Source organism: Daucus carota, chromosome 2 (genome assembly GCF_001625215.2).
Source record: "Daucus carota subsp. sativus chromosome 2, DH1 v3.0, whole genome shotgun sequence".
NCBI classification, from domain to species: Eukaryota; Viridiplantae; Streptophyta; class Magnoliopsida; order Apiales; family Apiaceae; genus Daucus; species Daucus carota.
Window position 1 is genome coordinate 4,627,355 of NC_030382.2, and position 20,881 is coordinate 4,648,235.

The following is a 20,881-nucleotide window of genomic DNA, read 5'->3' on the forward strand; positions in this document are numbered from 1 at the left end:
GAACTAACTTATTTTATGTAATAGTTCATCGGCTACAAACCATGTTAATTATCCACAACTATATCCAAAAATACCTTCAATATATATACAAACAAACCGACCGTTTGTATAATGCCTATAACCGCTATGTAAGTTTAAAAATGACCCCTATGTAAGTCCAAATGTGTAGTAGTGAGTTCATACAAAATACACAAACTCATGGTAATGAACTAACTTATTTTATGTAATAGTTCATCGGCTACAAACCATGTTAATTATCCACAACTATATCCAAAAATACCTTCAATATATATACAAACAAACCGACCGTTTTCTGAAGTAACCTACCGTTTTTGGCGGTCGATTTTGTCATTTTTTTTTGTAGTGACAAACTCAAAAAAGTTGAACAGGTTTTGAGGTAAATATGGAAAGAGGTGAAGTTAGAAGAGCTTTAAAGGTTTAAGAGCATTCCATAGATATATGTCAAAATTTTCATCAAAACCAATGAGCCAAACATATATCTGACACAAGAAGGCTTGTGTTCTATGACCAAATTAGATATACATCTTAAAGGCGGTATTTAATCAATGAATTAATGACAAAATGAAAATATAGACCGAAGTAGTCTATTAAAACTGGACCCACAATTTGTAAAACAAAACTAAATTATTTTGAAGAAAAAGGGGTAGAGCTCGCTGGCAGGTAACATGAAGCTACTTTCCACATTAAATTTTGAACCGGACCCATCATGTAGTGTGTGCCCATGGGTACACACTAACAACTATTTTTTGTATAGGTGGGGGGTTTTGATTGGTGGGGATTTTTGTGCATGCATGGGGCTATTATTATTAATGGGATGGGAGCCAATCAAAATCCACCAACTAACTAAAAAGTTGTTGTTAGTGTGTGTCCATGGGCACACACAAGAAAATCTGAATATATAAATAAGTAAAGAGTAATGCTAGGGTATATAATGATGTGGGGATTTATATGGTGGGTTTTAATTGGAGTTGTTGGTTTTGTACACAATTATGTGCACCAAACATTTTGAATAAGGAAAAGGCAACTATAGCTCGAGCTTTAATCTGTATTATTAATGCTAAACTGTAAAAGTTTGTAAGAGTTCGGTCGTTAGTTTGTAGTTCGGCACAATGCATTATAACCTTTAATTAAAAAAAATGATGAGAAACGTTACAATGAATTTTTTATATTTCACTAAAATGCTGATGTAACTCTAAGGTTCTAATATGGCCAACACCATATTAAAATAAATTACTAATTTAAACACATATAATGAATTATTAACTATAAACTGCCAGAGAGCATAACACGAGTTATAGGCTTGTATGAAATATAAGCTATACAGGTTTTATCCTAATTAAGGTCGGGTACATCTGACACAACCTGAAACACGACGATGCCATTGCTGAAATGATTAATTCAAGCACAACTAGGTTATCACCAAAGGACTTGTCTGCTAAGATTACAAACCTTTCCGTTTATACAATTTATTGATATCATAAATTAATAAATTTTGGAATGACATAGAATTGACATGTTAACTAGTCATGTTGCTTTAAACCCAAATTTGCTAACATAGAATTGACATGTTAACCATCTGCAAATATAATTAGCAACATTAATTGGTGCCTCTCGGTCCAAAGTCTGCATCTAGATTAGGTCTTCGTTATCTTCCTTCTTTCAAATTCAAATTCCAACTTGGTTTTGGTTTTGCACTACCATCAAAACCAAAATCAAACATGTTGCTCGGTGCTATGTTGTTAGGAAAGCCATGAATCTCCGAATATTCAGAGGATCTAGAAATATTACTCGCATTTGCATGTATTCTGTGTGCCTAGCCACCTCTCCCACAAACACTTGGCATATTGAATGGTGATTGATTAAACTATCACCCCAGCAAAAAGGAGTTAGTTACACTTTGAATCACCAAAACTTGACCAATGCATGCATATACCAACTAATATAAATATGAAACATATATGTTAGCAATTGAATTTATTTTCATATATACAAACCAATAGTAAAGGTATGGACCTAATTTCACTACATTATATAGAACTAGTAAAACATGTAGCAAAACAACACATGAGATATAGAGCAAACCTATACACATTGTATGGTTAGCTGCCGTTTTTCTAAGGTGAGAATACAAAGACCTTGAATTAATTTGGTATATTGAACATTAGAAAAGGATTTTTATATTTAATTGTTTATATTATTTTTAATCTATATCTAAAGACAAACAAAATATAATTCTACCGAAGGACTCTGGTAAATCAATTCCTCTGCCCAATACAAACCTTTTAGTTCAATAAATCACAAACAAGACAAAATTAAATAAAATAACATTTATGGGAACCGGATGAGAAGGTAAGAATTAAAACTATAAATTAAAGAGAGATTTGTGGTATAATTCTAACCTAGAGAAGGTAGATCCACAATTGCACTTGTACTCCCTTGTACCACAGATCTTATTGTGAGACTTCAAGTGCGAGAGCACTGCATACTTCTTCTCAAATTTGTAGCATATATATATTTCTTATCAAAACACCAAATGGAAACATCAATTATTATCACAACCATATATAGATTATTCAAAACACATTATTGAATAAAAAAAATCTCTTATTCATATTATTGTAGTATAGTAAAAAAAAATCAACAAGTCTATAACTAACATTTTAGATTTCGAAAAGTATTTAGTTTTGATTTCAAACTACTACTTATGTTTTATTTTAAAATAAATAACACATATTAAAATAATGTACCGAAAACAAGAATTAAATATTATTAAAGATGTCAAATCATGACTAACCAGAGAAGCTATAGTGCCAACTTGGAGCATATTCTTCATTGTTTGAGTCTTTGAGATATAGATCCAAAAACAACTCAAGGACATCAAGATCAATATTATATCCAAAATCTGAAAGCAAAATCTCAATTATTAGCATCATATAAAGAATTAAGTCCAAAAGAAATTTAGGAAAACAAATTATAAATATATTGATTTATATCTCAATAAGTGCAAGGATGAAATTGAATTATGTCAACATGATTATACAGGATATTAACATATATCATATATCAAGATCTATAGTTCTATACCATGATTTGTCTAAACAAAAAGTGAATACTTACACTGATCGGAAATCATATCACTTGAAAAAATCTTATTGCAAATCTGCTGACTACTATTGTAATTTGTAATTCAAGAGGTGATAAATAGAATTTGGTGATGATATTATACACTTCTAGTGAGAGAACTAGACTTATCAAATACAAGGGGCGGGTGTGTGGCCAACCCTCTGACATTGATCATATACGAAAGATTAGGATTTTGGTCAGAAAGGCCTTATTGGTAGCAGCCCAATAAGAACTTTAACGGGCTCTTAATTTTGTATGGGCCTAACTCTATACCATGTCATCGTTTACTATCTAATAAATGATTCATTTAAAACTATATTAAAATATAATTATTTTAAATGATTTATTTTTGAAAATTTATATTATTTGGTCATAAGAAAAACTATATTAAAATATAATTATTAAGATATTAGCTTTATGGTATTATTATATATTTCACAAATATTGATATGAACAAAAATAATACTCTAAACCTTCCATTATGTAGTGTTTTGATTAAATACAAACATATATCCATTTAATATTATATATTAAATAAGATAATTGACTCAAGTGATTTCTTTTTAATCTTCCACTTCAGCATCAAATGTATAGCCCAAGGAGAGAAGTACGGGTGAAGTTTTTCCTAGAAGATAATGGAGACAATGAGATAAATTGATTCAATAACATAAAAAACTGATATCCGAATATTATTCAAGAATATAAATATAAATAAATGAAATAAGATAATAATAACATATTTTATTGCTTTAAGCAGGAGTGTCAATTAGATAACTGCTCAACTCAATCTATACATGGTGACACTCATTATAATGTTGCGACTCTTCAACAAGAGAATGTGTTGGAACACTAATAAAAACATATCAGGATAATTTGGCTTCACTTATGCCAAAATGGGCATTCAAGGAAGTTCAAGAGCTTTGGTCAGATAACTATATATTATGAAAATTGTTAAGCAGGCCTTATCTGGTGCATATCGATCAGGATTCTAAGAAGAATTATAAACTTAACTAGCAAGTTTACCCTAAAACTCGCAAGTTTCCGAAGTTAAAAATTCTAGTTTTATATTAGTATTATCACATCATGTGTTATCTGTCATTTCTTAACTATTGCTATTTTCATTTTTTTAGAAAAAAGATGGTGATAATTTAGAGGAAGAAGTCTGTGATCATGATTCAGTGGAACTAGACTTTGATAATCATGCGCCTAATTGGCTTCTTGGCAGAAGTGGAAGGACAAGGAAAAAAATGCTAGATAAGATGCAGAAAAGAGAAAAGAACAGATCTGCAGAATTGACAAAGCTAAGAGAAGAACTTTCTCGTGAAATGGAGGAGAAGATGAACAAAAAGCTGAAAAATATTTTGGAGAAGATTGTTCAAATGACTTATTTACAAATTGACATTGACTGACCTATTGGCTGACGATAACACTGATCATGGGGCTGAAGCGGAGTTGGATGGAAATGAAGCCGAGGGAGCTACTTGATAGCTTCAGATCTTATGCAGTACTTTTGTTTCAGAATTCTTTCAGAATTCTGGTGCATGAATTAATTATGAACTAATTAAGTAGACTTTCTCTGTACTTATTAAGTGATTGTCATTTTGCTTTGCACCAAAACTTTAAAACTTTAATGTGTTAGGTCCAGATAGAGTGTAATTTAAGCTAGAAGGGGGGGTTAAATAGCTTAATCACCAATTTAAAAATTGATGTGGTGTAGTAAAATTTATCCCCCTTTTTGATAGCTTTTATCAAGAGTATATGCAGTTAATGTGTGCGGAAGCAATGTAAGAGTAATATGACACACGAGATTTTATCCTGGTTCGCGGTGGCTAACTCAACACTTGGAGTCCACTCACCCCTACTCCAGTCCCCGAGCTCCTCCCCGGACTCGAGATTTTCTCTACTATAAAGAAACTCCTTTACAGTAGGCGGAGAAGCCTTTACAAATATATATCTTGGAGCGTAACTTCCCGTTACCTCCTCACTATAAATGTAAATTTACAAGACTCTTATTGGAGCGTAACTCCCCGTTACCTCCTCAAAGTCGTTGTACTCCGGGTGTGGTCTTTGAACTTCTAAAATTTTGTGGGTCTTGGATCTTAGGTCTTGGGTCTTTCCTCTTCCTCACGGTGCAAAGACGACTAACTTCCCGTTATCTCGTCTAGGACTTGGGTCTTAGAACGAAGATCACCTCACTGCAAAACTTAGAAAACAATATCTACAACAAATAATCCTTGTATATAAAAAGAGTTTTCTAGACACGACTAGGCCGATAATGTATATATATTGACTATATATATATTCAAAGTATACTTTCCTATGGATATAGAAAGAGATAAGTATAGTTTTTAACTTACTCCAGTACTAAGGATAAGTATTTGGTTGGAGTAAATAAAGTCTTATAAGCGATCTTCACTTTAGACTTTTTCAAGTATTCTCGTGATATTTCAAATTACGAATACTTGTTAATTTAAACTCCCCGTTAGATAATGTTTATAAAGATCTTTGGTGTTTAAATTGTCGTCTATGGCTCAAAGGCTTACGACTTGGGTACTTGTCCTGTATGACTAAATATTGTTTATTACTTCTTATATGTGTCTATAGTCGAAGTAATAAAATCAAGAAAGCTTTATGGAGAGCTCTTTAGCTATTAACTTTTCTTGAAACAACTCTTCTCATAATATAGTATTTTAGACTAAATGAAGTCGAGAGAGTGTCTTTAACTTTAGCACAATATAATGAGATAGCCAAAAAATCACAACAATAAAAATATTATACACTTTAAGCAAATTACAACAATAATGGTGCAGAAAGTATATAAATAGATTAGTTGGCTAAGTTAGTGCTAAGTAAAGTTAAAGAATACTTTTTAGATTTTCTTCCCACGGACACAAGGTGATGGGCGGGAATAGAATCACACTATATAAAATATATTTTGACCGTCGTCAAATATTAGCCTCGCTTTAGAGGTATTACGAATCTTTAGTTCGTTTAAATATACACCGAATCTCTAGATCGTGTATTTGTATTTATATTTCGAATAACACGACTTAGTTAGTTCGTGTTAGAAATTAATTCGAAATAAGAAATCTCTTTTATAAGAGATATAAAATGAAGAGCTTTAAGATGAATAGATCAAGAATAACAATGAGCTCCTATTAATATAATGGTCAGTTAAGACTCGGATCGAAGCTAAAATAATAACCACTTACAAAAACGATCAGAAAGTTCGCCGCAAAAATTCGCCAGAGGTTCGGCCGGATTTTGGCTTAGTGGTGGAACTCGGGCAGCCCTACGGGAGGCCTAAAGTAGTAGTGGTGGAGCTAGTTGGGTTGGGAGAGAGCTTGGTTGGTTGAACTAAGCTTATATAACTAAAACCTTGTATATATAAATATATATGTATAAGAATGGAGGTTTTAGAGAAGAAGTATTTGTAGAGAGTGTTTGTAGAGATGAAAGGGAGGATACTTCAAAAATTCCGAGCAACTAATTGACTCTTTAGCTTGTGTAAAAAATGAATGGGATGGGGTGGTATTTATAGGGAAATTTAGGGTAGTAGCGTGATGTAAGATGATGTAAGAGATGATGTAAATGGAGTGGGTGAGGTAAGGGATGACTACATGAATTTTGTCTACTAGCCTTAGCAACATGTGACTAAAAATCTCAGCACTTATTGCTTACTAAAAGTCAAGGCACACACCCGAATGCAAGCTAATTAACTATTAATTAACGAATAAGTATCGTTAATTAAATATAGCTTATTTCTAAATATCTCCAATAAATCCAACAAAAAATATGAAAATTTTCTAAATATTGGAAAATGGAAATCTGTGAAGTTTGGTAATTTTTGGTCAAAGTCTCCTAGGTCAAACGCTCAGTCAAATCTTCTCGGGTCAACCTTTCGGAAACACACCCCGACAAACATTCTCCAAAAATCACGAAACTTTTACCTAGCATACATCACATCATAAAAATGATATCCCCAAAGTTTCAAGACATTCTAGAAAGTGGAAGTATTTTATCCGGAATTAAAACGATAAAAACCGCTTTTCGGGTTTGAATAAAATACGAAAATCCTTTTGATGATTTATAAAACGTTTTTGGCAAGAATTTTGACTTTGATAAATACTAAAAATATATTTCCTTGAGAATAAAATAGTTTGGTGTTTATGGAAATATTTTTGAGCATTTAAATTAATTTCCTTCGATAAATAAGAAAATATACGGAAACCGAGAAAATTAGCATTTGGTCAAAACAAGTAGACCCTTGACTAATTTTTGATATCAAAATACTTAGAATAATAAGAATCATGATAAATCATGGTTTTGACAATTTTAAAGTACATGATAAATCATGTACAATTTTAAAGTACAATTTTAAAGAATCATGATAAATCATGGTCTTGATAATCCTTTTTCGATCTTCATGCGAGTTTAATTTTGCAATATGAAGATAGGGAAATATCGTAGAGTGGCGATATCCCTCAGCATGAATATTGCGTGAAAATATATTTCTTACGAAGAATTATTAAATGATTTTTTAAACAACTTGCAGGAATTAACTTTTTCCACTTAAGGATAATCATGCAAAATAATGTCCTATTGGGAGGATCACTAGGTGATTTAAATTTTACATTTATTTATAAATACCAAAATAAATTAATATTGAAGATATCCTTTCAATCTTCCCCTTTTTGGTATTTATCAAACAAACCTAAAATTTTAATTTTACACATGTGTGCTTCCCCTAAGTGTATGCATGAATCTTGAAAAATTATTTTCACATAGGCATATAAAAGGGTTCAGGAATTTTACTTGTAGGCCTCACAATTCCGATATAAAAAACTTGTAATCCTCGTACTTCCAATAGCTGTACCCTGAAAAGAAATTGGTTAGATACATAGACAATTTAAAAAATTTGAACCAAAATTTTCTTTTCTTTGTCTTTGGAAAATTTTAATTTTTGATCGTGCAAAAAAAATTTTGAATTTTGATATATTGCACGTCTCTTCGCTTTTGGTTGATAAAAACCAAAAAGATCTTTCTCTTTTAGATATAGGTACGATTGTTTCGTAGAATAAGGTACTTTTTCTTTCAAAAAGCACGTCTCTTCCCATAAAAGTAGTTCTCTCCCTTGACTAGATTTTCTTTAAATTTATAGCTTCCCCTTAATTGTTGACCAATTTAAAGATATTTCTTTGAATAGATTGATCAAACAGGTGATATATGGCATTTTTGATAGATTCCTATTTTTATGTGTAATATATGGAATACTTGATGTCTAAAAACTCCCGTAATTTCTTTGCCATGAATCAATTTTTTTAAGTATTCTTCTTTGACAAAGTCTTGATTAGGCTTATAATTACAAAAATATTTTTAATAATCTTCAGTCGATTCAAGTAATACTTTTGAGTTTTTCTTGATAGAAGCCACTGTTGAGCTCTGAATTCGAGTACTTTTTTTAATTGTCGAGCCAGTTTGGATTCGAAATATATCGAGTTTATTAACCGAAAATTCTTGTCATTTTGACTTGAAAACAATCTAATGTTTTGTGTACTGAGTTAATCCTTGTCATGTTGATTCGATAAAGATTTTATCTCTTTTTGAATATATTCGATTTTCTTTTATCACTTGAAGCTTTGTGCTTTCGTAAATTTATAATCTCGTGTTTGTGCTAGAAACGAAACCATCTCTTGCAAATAGAATATCTCCTTTGATTTCATAAACTAAGAGATAAATGCAAAATATTTTGCTGGAATAAGAAGGAAAAAATTCATTGGATTCTTGAAGTTTTGTACAAGTACAATAGATTGAGTATATTAGTATATAAGTACAAAGCTTTGACAACCCAAGAGTTAGAAGTCTTCAATTCAAGTTAGTTCCACAAAATTTCATAATACAAGACAAGTTTAATACAGAGTATTTGACTAACACTTGTAGACAAAATGAAGGATTTTAAACTTCTCATACATTGAATTGTTAATAGCTACTGTAGATTAAAGTTTATAGTCCAGATGAGCACAAATATAGCATTGTTGACAAACTAAACAGAGCATGAATAGTACTTAACCATTTTATCAAAAACATGGTATGTTAGATATAATTGATGATTACTAATGTTCTTAAAGTTTGTTTTAGAACAGGAGTGATCAGAGTTTAAGCTGGGAGCTGATCAGAGTTTGCTAAAGTCTGATCAGAGTTTACATAGTCAAGGCTCATCAGAGTTTACACGTGGAAAGAGCTCAGAAGCGGATATACTTCAAAGAAGGATAGAAGCGGAGGAGTGATTTGCAGACTATGGAAACTAAACAGAAAACAGTAGCAATCTTTGATTGATAGAATACATAGCTGATTTATAGGATATCAAATCAGAGATTGATTTTGTAACTGTGTCTATATAAACACAGATTAGGGTTACTCTATAGGAGTTGAGTTATCGAGTATATTCTTAGAAGAACCCTAGCAGCTCTTAGTGATAATATATATAAATCACTGAGAGAGTTTTTGTAACCATTCAAACTTTGTGAATAAGAGTTTACTGCTTTCAATCTCTTATATTGTCATATTGTGTTATTGATTGTGTTCACTATATTAACTTATATAGTGAGTTTAGAGGACCTAACAAGTGGTATCAGAGCCAGCTCTGTTAAGATAACTACAGTGAGATCTTAATAACAATCATGTCTGAAAAATCACAAGCTTCGTCTTTTAGAGTTCCAGTCCTTAAGGCATCTGAATATCCAGTCTGGAAAGAGAGAATGATTATATTTCTAGACTCTGTTGATCCAGAATACCTTGACAGGATCTATGATGGACCACACATGCCCACCAAGCTCTCTGTTGGGATTGCAGATGAGCCTCAGAAGATGGTTCCAAAAGACAAGAAAGATTATACCCCTGAGGATATCTTGTCAATTGGTAAAGACTCAAAGGTGAAGCACCTTCTGCACAGTGCCCTTGATAATGCAATGTCTAATAGGGTGATTGGGTGCAAAACTGCTAAACAAATCTGGGATGCTCTGGAAACCAGGTGTCAAGGAACTCAAGCCATCAAGAAAAACAGAAAAACCATCCTTACACAGGAGTATGAGCACTTTGACTTAAAATCTGGTGAGTCCTTGACAGATCTGTATGACAGATTTGTCAAACTCTTGAATGACTTATCTCTGGTGAACAAGGAATATGATCTTGAAGACTCAAACCTCAAATTCCTTCTGGCTCTTCCTGAAAAATGGGATTTGAAAGTCACTACAATAAGAGACAATCTTGATCTAGGAGAAATGTCTCTTGATGATGTTTTTGGAAGACTGAAGACTCATGAACTTGAGATGGAGCAGAGGAGCAAACGTCATGGAGGCAAATCAAAGTCTGTTGCTCTAAAAGTTCAAGAGGAAGTTGCTAAGAGCAAAGGAAAAGCTCATGTCACAAAGTCTGACATTGAGTCATCAAACTCTGATGACTCAAACTCTGATGTTCCCTCAGACTCTGAAAACAGTGATGATGAGATGATGCAGTTAGCAGCATTGATGGTGAAAAGCTTCAAGAAGTTGGCTTACAAAAAGTTCAACAAAGGGAAAAGTTTCTCAAGGAAAGACAGAAACTCTGACAGAGTTTATGATAAGAAGAACTTCAGGAAGAATGAGGGCAAGGAAGGAAAAGCTGGAAAAGCTGACAAGTATACCTGTTTCAACTGTGGTGAAAAGGGTCACTTTGCATCTGAATGCAAGAAAGCCAAGAAAGAAAAGGAAAAAGCCTTTATCACCAAGAAAGGAAACTGGACAGATACATCTGATTCAGAGGAAGAAGTCAATTATGCTCTGATGGCAAACACTGACAACAACTCTGAATCTACTGCTAAGGTACCTCATTCTACTCTTGCCTTTGATACTGAAGATATAACTGAGTTAAGATTATTTCTTAAAACTTTGCATATCAGCTTTAGAGATCAGACTTTAGAGAATGAAAGATTAAAATCTGAAACTCTAAGTGTAAAGAAAAGGAATGATTATCTAGAAAAAGAATTAGTTCAGATGTTAGAAGTTCAGAAAGAAAGAGATGATGCTGTCATTGTCAAAGATGAACTATTAAAGAGGTATGCATCTCTTCAATCAGAACTTGCTAAGGAAAGGGATATTATTAAGACATGGACTAATTCAGGCAAAACTACTCAGGATATCTTAGGTAGTGGAAACTGGAAGAAGGGACTAGGTTACACTGATAACTCAAAAGCTGAGTCATCAAGAACAGAGTTTGTTAAAACTGTAAAACCTAAGGTTAAACCTGTTAAATTTGTTGTTGAATCCTCTAAGTCTAAACAGAGTAGACAAGAATCAGAGATTAACAACAATTTAAAGTCTGATAAGCCCAAACAGGTTAACATAGGACTGATGACTCAGAAACAGCTTAAGCATAAGCTTAAAGAGGTAAAGTCTGATAACAAGGACAAGGAGCCTAGGAAAAATAGAAATGGCAAGGTTGGAATAGACAAGAGTAATAACTACATGCCTATTCCTAATGCACCTAGGAAGACATGCCATAACTGTGGAAATACTAATCATCTTTCTAATTTTTGCAGGAAGAACAAGGACATTAACTCCTTACCTTCAAAGTCTGGAGTTAGAAAAAGTAGTATTAGATATAAACCACAAGATCCATGTTTTCATTGTGGTAGTTTATGGCATTCTATTTACACTTGCAAAGAATATCATAGTTTGTATTATGATTATTATCAATTGAAACCTTCTTTGAAAAAGGTTAATAAAAACACTGCAAGTACAAAATCTGTTTCTAGTACAAACTCTGTTCCAAAGTCTGTTAGCTCAAACTCTGATAATAATAATTCCGCTGCAAAAGCTAACAAACTTAATAAGGCCAAGGGATCCAAGCAAGTCTGGGTCCTTAAAACTAACAATTAGTGGTCTTTGTGATTGCAGGGCAACAGGAAGAATATCCTAGTCTTGGACAGTGGATGTTCAGGACACATGACTGGAAATAAGGCCCTGCTGTCAGAGTTTGTGGAGAAAGCTGGCCCAAGTGTTTCTTATGGAGATGGCAACATAGGAAGGACTCTGGGATATGGCAACATCAATCTTGGAAATGTCATCATATCAAATGTAGCTCTTGTTCAAGGGCTAAAACACAATTTACTCTCTATCAGTCAGATCTGTGACAGAGGATATCATGTTGATTTCTATGAAGAACACAGTGGGATAGTAAGCAAGTCAACAGGCAAGGTGGCAGTGATTGCTCACAGACATGGAAATATTTATGAAATCAACTTGCCTACAAACTCTGAAGGAAAAGCAATTTGCTTATCTACGAGAATCTCTGCAGAAGAAAGTTGGAAGTGGCATAAGAAGCTCTCACATCTCAATTTCAACTCCATAAATGAGCTTATAAAGAAAAAGCTTGTGAGAGGACTCCCTGAATCACTACTTACTTCAGATGGTCTATGTGATTCTTGTCAAAAGGCCAAGCAGAGAAAGACATCCTTCAAGAGTAATACTGAATTCTCAATAAAGAAACCATATCATCTTCTACATGTTGATTAATTTGGACCAGTTAATGTACCATCCATTGCAAGGAAGAAATATGCTCTTGTCATTGTTGATGAGTATACTAGATACACTTGGGTATATTTTCTTCACTCTAAAGATGAAACAGCTTTGCATCTGATGGATCATGTGAAGCAACTGGACCATGGATCTGAAGACAAAGTAAAGATCATTAGAAGTGATAATGGAACTGAGTTCAGAAATTCAACAATGGAAGTGTTCTGCAAAGAAAGAGGTGTAGTGCAACAATTTTCTGCACCTGGAACACCACAGCAAAATGGTGTAGTTGAAAGGAAAAACAGGACTCTAATAGAAGCTGCCAGAACTATGCTTGATGAGGCTAAACTACCTACTTATTTCTGGGCAGAAGCTGTTCAAACAGCTTGTTTCACTCAAAATGCAACACTGATTAATAAGCATGGCAAGACCCCATATGAGATGGTGAAGAAAAAGAAGCCAAATCTGAAGTACTTTCATGTATTTGGGTGCAAATGCTTTGTATTAAAGACTCATCCAGAACAGCTTACCAAGTTTTATTTAAAAGCTGATGAAGGCATTTTTGTAGGTTATCCTCTGACAACAAAGGCCTTCAGAGTCTATAATCTAAGAACCAAGGTGATCATGGAATCCATACATGTGTCATTTGATGACAAGAGAATTATGGGTTTAGCAGACATGGATGATCATGAAAGAACTGCATTTTGAAAATGAAGAAATATTCTCTGATTCGACAAACTCTGATGAACAGTCAAACTCTGACTGTGACCAAAATACAGCAAACTCTGGTGAAAATTTACAAGTTCATGAAGATGAAGCATATGTTGAGGGGGAGCATCAGAATGTTACAGACTCTACCCAAGACTCAAACTCATCAGAGAATGCTGACTCAAACTCATCAGAGAATACTGATTCAAACTCTGATAGCTCAAATTCAGGGGGAGCTACAGAGAATGATCAACAGAATCAAGAGAGCATGGATCAAGGGGGAGGATCCAATGATGAAAATAGCCAACTTCCACATGCTAGGAAGTGGACAAAATCTCATACACCTGATTTGATAATTGGAAATCCAGAAGCAGGTGTGCAAACAAGGACAGCTACAGCAAATGAGTGTTTACATCACTGCTTTCTGTCACAAACAGAACCTAAAAAGGTGGAGGAAGCTCTTCAAGATGGTGACTGGATTCAAGCAATGCAAGAAGAGCTAAATGAGTTTGAGAGAAATAAAGTCTGGACCCTAGTACCAAGACCTAAAGATAGATCCATAGTTGGTACAAAATGGGTTTTCAGAAACAAAACTGATAGTGAAGGTGTCATAACAAGGAATAAAGCAAGACTTGTGGCAAAAGGGTATTCACAACAGGAAGGTATTGATTATGATGAGACATTTGCTCCAGTTGCAAGATTGGAGGCAATTAGAATCTTTCTGGCCTATGCTGCTCATAAGAAGTTCAAAGTATTCCAGATGGATGTCAAGAGTGCTTTTCTTAATGGGAAACTGGATGAAGAGGTATATGTTGAACAACCTCCAGGCTTTGTGGATCCAAAGCATCCAGACTATGTTTATAGATTGGACAAAGCACTTTATGGACTAAAGCAGGCTCCAAGGGCATGGTATGAAACTCTGGCTCAATTTCTTCTTGAAAGTGGATTTACTAGAGGTACCATAGATAAAACCCTGTTTTATTTGAATCATGGGAATGATCTGCTTTTAGTTCAAATCTATGTTGATGATATCATTTTTGGTTCCACTAATGCTAAACTCTGTCAAAGATTTGCCAAGCTCATGCAGTCTAGATACCAAATGAGCATGATGGGGGAACTCAGTTATTTTCTGGGTTTACAAGTTAAACAGACTGAAGATGGGATCTTTATCAATCAAGCCAAGTATACCAGAAATCTCTTGAAGAAATTTGGTATGCAAGACAGTTCAGCTGCAACTACTCCTATGGCAACAGCAACCAAGCTAGACAAAGATACTGGTGCATCAGTGGATATCACAAACTATAGAGGAATGATTGGATCTTTGCTTTATCTGACTGCAAGTAGACCAGACATAATGTATGCCACATGTCTATGTGCAAGATTTCAGGCAGATCCAAGAGAGCCTCATCTGATTGCAGTAAAGAGGATCTTCAGATATCTCAAGGGAACCACATCATTGGGATTATGGTATCCTAGAGAATCAGATTTTAGTCTAATTGGATACTCTGATGCAGATTTTGCAGGTTGCAAAATTGACAGGAAAAGCACAAGTGGGAGTTGTCAATTTCTGGGTGGAAGACTTGTTTCTTGGTACAGCAAGAAGCAAAAGTCAATATCAACATCAACAGCAGAGTCAGAGTATATAGCTGCAGGCAGCTGCTGTGCTCAAATTCTTTGGATGAAGAATCAATTGTTGGACTATGGGTTATCCTTTTCTAAAATTCCTATTTATTGTGATAACCAAAGTGCTATTGCTATGACAGGAAATCCAGTTCAACATTCTCTGACAAAGCACATCAGTATCAGATATCATTTTATAAGGGAGTATGTGCTGGAAGGAACCATTGAACTTCACTTTGTTCCCATTGAACAGCAGCTAGCAGACATATTCACCAAACCACTAAGTGAAGCAACCTTTACTAGGCTGGTGAATGAGCTAGGAATGATATCAGGAACTGAGTAAACATGATGGTCAGATCTTTCACGTTTAAATTGTCAAATTACCATATGTATTGCTCACAAATTTGCCATGATATACTCTGATTGTTAAACTCTGATGACATTCTCTGATGAAATACTCTGTTTGTTATACTCTGATTGTCATTCTCTGACAATATTCTCTGATGTTTGTAAACTCTGAATCTTGATAAATGATCTCATTTTATTTCTTTGAGACAAATAACCTGTGAAGATATTATGAAGCATGATCTGAATTAGTAATCATGAATCTCAGTTAAGTTCTTCTATCTTGATCTCAATTTTGTGCAACTGTATTTCACAAGAAGCATGTTAATATCATTGAGACTCTTTTACTTCACATATCTTAATTATAAGTGAGACTGATTAATTTGAATTTTCTCTCATTAAATTAGAGATGCACAGTGGTTATAAACTCTGATGACTTTATATCTAAGCCAATACACCCCAGATGATAAGCATGGTACTCCTTTGAGATCTTAGATGTCTATATGACAGTGACTGGAAAGACCCAAACATTTGCTGGTATTAAGTAATTGCTAAGATTTTAAAATCTATGGTGACCAGTCACAATCTCTGATTACTGGAGAAATACTGATGCAATATTATATTTAAAGGTCGTGCCTCATTTGCATTGAGAAGCGTCCTAAAAAAACTAAAAAAAAAATAAAAAAATAGGGGGTATTTAATTGCATAATTCTTCATCAGAGTATGTCACTTCTCTATGTCTTGAGAGTTTGAACAGATTATATTTGTCTTCCTTATTCTTAGGAAATTATGAAATTCTTTAGTCTCTGATTTAATATGTTAAATCACACACAATATTTCACAAGCACATTATTGAGCTATGGATTTTATGACAAAATCTGATTTCTTGATGAATTTTCTAAACATTATGTTTTATTCTGAGGTACTTAGAAATTTATTTTCTTTGTTTTAAATCTCAGAGTTTAAAATTCGAGGGATTTTATCTTGATTTTTTTTATCTTGTATATCTCAGGAGTTTAAATATTCAGAGAATGTGAAGAGAGTGTTCTAAACGGCTGTATTGTTAGTGGGTTATCATGTAAAACATTTTAATAGGAGAACGTGTAATCAGCATTTATAACTGCACAAGTTTTACTGCGCTCATGATTACTATTTTCTTTTGTCCATGCCACTAACACTCATCTACCAGTTAAAATCTGACAGGTGTACAGCTGAACAAAAGCCCAAGCGTGAACAGCTAAACAAAATCTGAAGAGTTTATCACATCAGATTTTATTGCTTATTATTCACTTATACACTTCATCTTTACACACACTCTCTCAACAAACTCTTAAGCTTTTCTCTCTGCAACTCAAATCTTCTCTTACACACTTTCTCAAACACCTTTCTTCTTCTACAAACTCTGTTCTAATGGCGACTTCAGCGTTTATTCATGCAGGTGTGGAATTTGTTCCCAACAACCATGCTGCCATTCTTAACACAGCAGATGCTCCAAGGGACTATCATTGTGTTTATACAGAGTGCCCTGGCTACTGCCCTTACCGCTCCTGCCAGACTCTCTGGAAGCCAAATCATCAATTTTTGGAGGACAGGGCAATACGATAATGGTGGTGCAGATGGATCACCATCTATTGTGTTTGCATATGAAGGAGAGGAGTATGCTGTTACTCCAGCCACAGTTCGTCAAGCATTCAACTTGCCAGAGAATGCAGCTTATATCACTAATGGAGACACCAATCTCAGGGGCATGATGAATGCTCTGGGCTACAGTGAATCACTTGACAAATTGGGCCAATTAAAGCGTCCAGGACTAAGAAGAGAATGGAGTTTCTTCTTTGACTGCATCACGAGGGCGTTTCAGAAGAAGAGCACCAACTGGGATGCTATACCCATGGATATGCTACAAATTGGGTATTCTCTGATCTACTCTACTAATTTTGATTTTGGTAGATTAGTTCTTAGAAATATTGGTGAAAGAATGCATGAAAATAGACAAGTCATATATTTCTCAAGATTCTGTCAATTATTGTTTAATGCCACTGTTGGTGAAGTGGATTTTGATGCTGATGATGAGATCAAGCCCTTTAGGCTTCATAAAAGGGTGTTCAAGGACTTCATCTCAAAAGATGAGAAGTATCCAGTTCAGAGGCCCCTCCTGATTCCAGCTCCAGTTAGAGCTAGGATGGATTTGCCCCCAGTCCAACAACAACAACCCCAACCTCAATCTTCCAGAACTCCCACAGCAAGCAGATCTTCAAAAAGGGCTACAAAGTCTGATGCAGCCCCTTCCACTGTGAAGACCAGAACCTCTGTTGCTACACAAGTTCTGAAGACAAAGTCTGATGTGCCAATAAACTCTGATACAGTTCCTACTGTAAACTCTGACACAGTCTCTAAGACTTTAAATACTGAAGCTGCTTCTCCACCAAAGCAGAAAAGAAGGAGACTTGTTGCAGCTTATGATTATGATGATCTGGAAGCCTCTCCTGCAACAAACTCTGAACCTTCTCAGGCTAGCCCTCAGTCCAGAAAAGTCAGATTTAAAGCAAGGGCAAACAAGCCTAAGAAAGCAAAGGTACCAATTACTGAAATCACAGATTTCACTCTTGAGGAAGAGCAAGCACCATCCACTTCACTTCCTGATTTATCTCAAGCTCTGATGGTGCATCCTCTTCAAGCTGTTCCACTCTCTACAGCTACAGCATCTTCTACTTCATCTGAAGTAGATGAGGAAATAATTTGCAAGGAACCAGTTACAACTGAAGCTGGGACAACATTATCTGATCCTCACACTCCAATCTCTGATCATGGACCCTCCACTCCAATTCCTCATTCTCCATTGAAATTTCCTGAGGGTGCTATAATTCATGATACAGCTCCAGAAAATTACAAGTCAGATGATGTAATTACAAACTCTGACCAAGTAGCATTGGAAGCATTGCAGTCACTTGCTAAGGCTGGTGAAGAGCCTAGCAAATCAAAATCTGATCCTGAAAAATCTGTTCCAGATCCTGTTGAAGATCATGTTGATCCTGCATCTGATGATGATGAGGATGATGACAATGAAGATGATGAAACTGAGGATGAAGTCCCCATGTCTCTTCAACAACAGAAGTGGGAGTCTACCAGTCAATACAATGCCAGACTGTAGACTCTGAAGCCAAACTCTGAGCCTCTTCCCAGGGATCTTCAGGTTGATCCACCAAATGAAGTATGGGATAAACTATGGCTGAGTCACCCGCATTCTCTGGAACCAGCAAAAGCTGAAGAATTCTTATCTATGGCAGAGAATAAAATTACAAACTCTGATGTCATGTCAAGCCTCAAGGCCACTGTTCTCTATCTGAAGACATTTCATACTGCTCATGCTCAGACATCTAAGTCAGTAGATGGTCTTAGAACAGAGGTAGCTAACTTTAAGGAAACTCAGAATATGGACAAGAAAAGGCATTTACTACCTCTGAAGGAAGACATGAAGAAGCTGGTGTCTGCAAATCAATCTCTGGAACAGAGGATGTCAAACATTGAGTCCACTCAAGAGGCAATGTCTAAACAGCTTGAAGCCATCCAATCTTCACTTTCTCTGATAACTTCAGTACTGATTCCTGATGAGGATGATGTCAAAAAGGGGGAGAGAGTAGCTAATGTCAAATGCAAGTCTACTTCTCAAACTCTGAAAAGAAAGAAAAATGATGATGATGATGATGTGGATGACTTCACAAAGAACAAGAGATTTCAAGCTGCAACTGGTGGAAGAGTTTCAAACTCTGACAGTCAAAAACAGTCTAAGCAAAGTTCAAAGTCTGCTCCAGCTCAAACACACAATGTCACATCTGGATCAAAGCAAAGACCAGTGGCTGGATCAGATAAACCAATGACTGATGAAGAAATGCTAGACTGCTATTTGAACAAGAGAATCCAGAAGCTAAATTGGATTTGGAGTTGATTGCTGCAGAGGAAGCAGAGCTAAAGAAAGAATATGAGCAAGCTATAACCTCAGGCAAAATCCAGAAACCTGCAAAATCAACTGTCAAACCAAAAGAAAAGGGGATACTGATCAAGGAAACTACTATTGCTGATCAGAGTTTACCAATGAAAAAGGTATACTCTGAAGATGAATATACAAGCAAAGGCAAAAGCATAGTAGATGATAGCCTTGAGAAAGGCTGGATTCACAAGAAGCCTACAACCTCTGACAAAGATCAAGTTGTAAAAGGAAAGAAATCAGAAGCTGCAATCTCTGACAAAGCTCATATTGCAGAATCACAAGAAGAAAAATTAACCTCTGACACAGCTCAAGTTAATAAGGAAGCAAAGAAAGACACAACCTCTGACAAGGCTCAAGCTGTGTTTAAACCAACAACAACCCCTTTGCCAGGATTTGCAAAGCCAAGTCTGATGACTGAGATAAATTTCGACAAGGGCTCAATTCAACCAATCTCTCATCGAAAAGCAGGAAGAGATAAAGGAGGACTAGGATCTAAATATGAAAAATTTGATCAGAGTATAGGATCAACGTCAACAGACCCCTCATCTCTCTGTGCACCCAAGACTGGAGCATTGCAAGAAAGAATGGACAAACTTGATTCAGTCCAACTGGTGAAGAATGACAGAGGTGATAACATTCTTATCTACTTCATGTCTGATGGAACAGTGTTTAGGGTTATTGAAGCTGATCTCTATGCTAAACACTGGGAGGAATTGAGATATGTCTCACACATATTTCAAGTGAAGAACAAGTCATGTCAACACATCTCAAATCTGCTCAAAGATCAAATCAGAAGGAAGATGGGGATAACAGGAAACAAGAATGCTGGACCTTTTATTCCTAAATACTTCAATCATCAAGGACAGCTAGTTGAGATGAAGAAGAATTCAGCAAAAATAGAAACAATAGCTGGAATCAGTACTCTTAGTTTCAATGAAGAGTCTGACAAAGGTTATTACATCAGGCTGGATAAAGACATGAGAAGAAACAAGATCTATGATCTCAGAGCTGCAATCTATCAAACTGGAGTTTCAGATCCAGAGCTAAGAGAGATCAAGAGACAGATGATCACAGCACTTGCAGAAGCGGAAAGAGAACTCCTCAGAGAATACTTAAAGACAGCCAATGGTGTCTATGAAGCTAAGGAGTAAAGTATCTGTAAGTTTTAAAAGTTTTTTGTTGTGTAGCTAAACTCTGTTGCATTTGACTTATTTGTTTTGACATCATCAATTATCTGTTAACTTGCACATAACATATTTATGCACAAGTTGGGGGAGATTGTTAGATATAATTGATGATTACTAATGTTCTTAAAGTTTGTTTTAGAATAGGAGTGATCAGAGTTTAAGCTGGGAGCTGATCAGAGTTTGCTAAAGTCTGATCAGAGTTTACATAGTCAAGGCTCATCAGAGTTTACACGTGGAAAAAGCTCAGAAGCGGATATACTTCAAGGAAGGATAAAAGCGGAGGAGTGATTTGCAGACTATGGAAACTAAACAGAAAACAGTAGCAATCTTTGATTGAT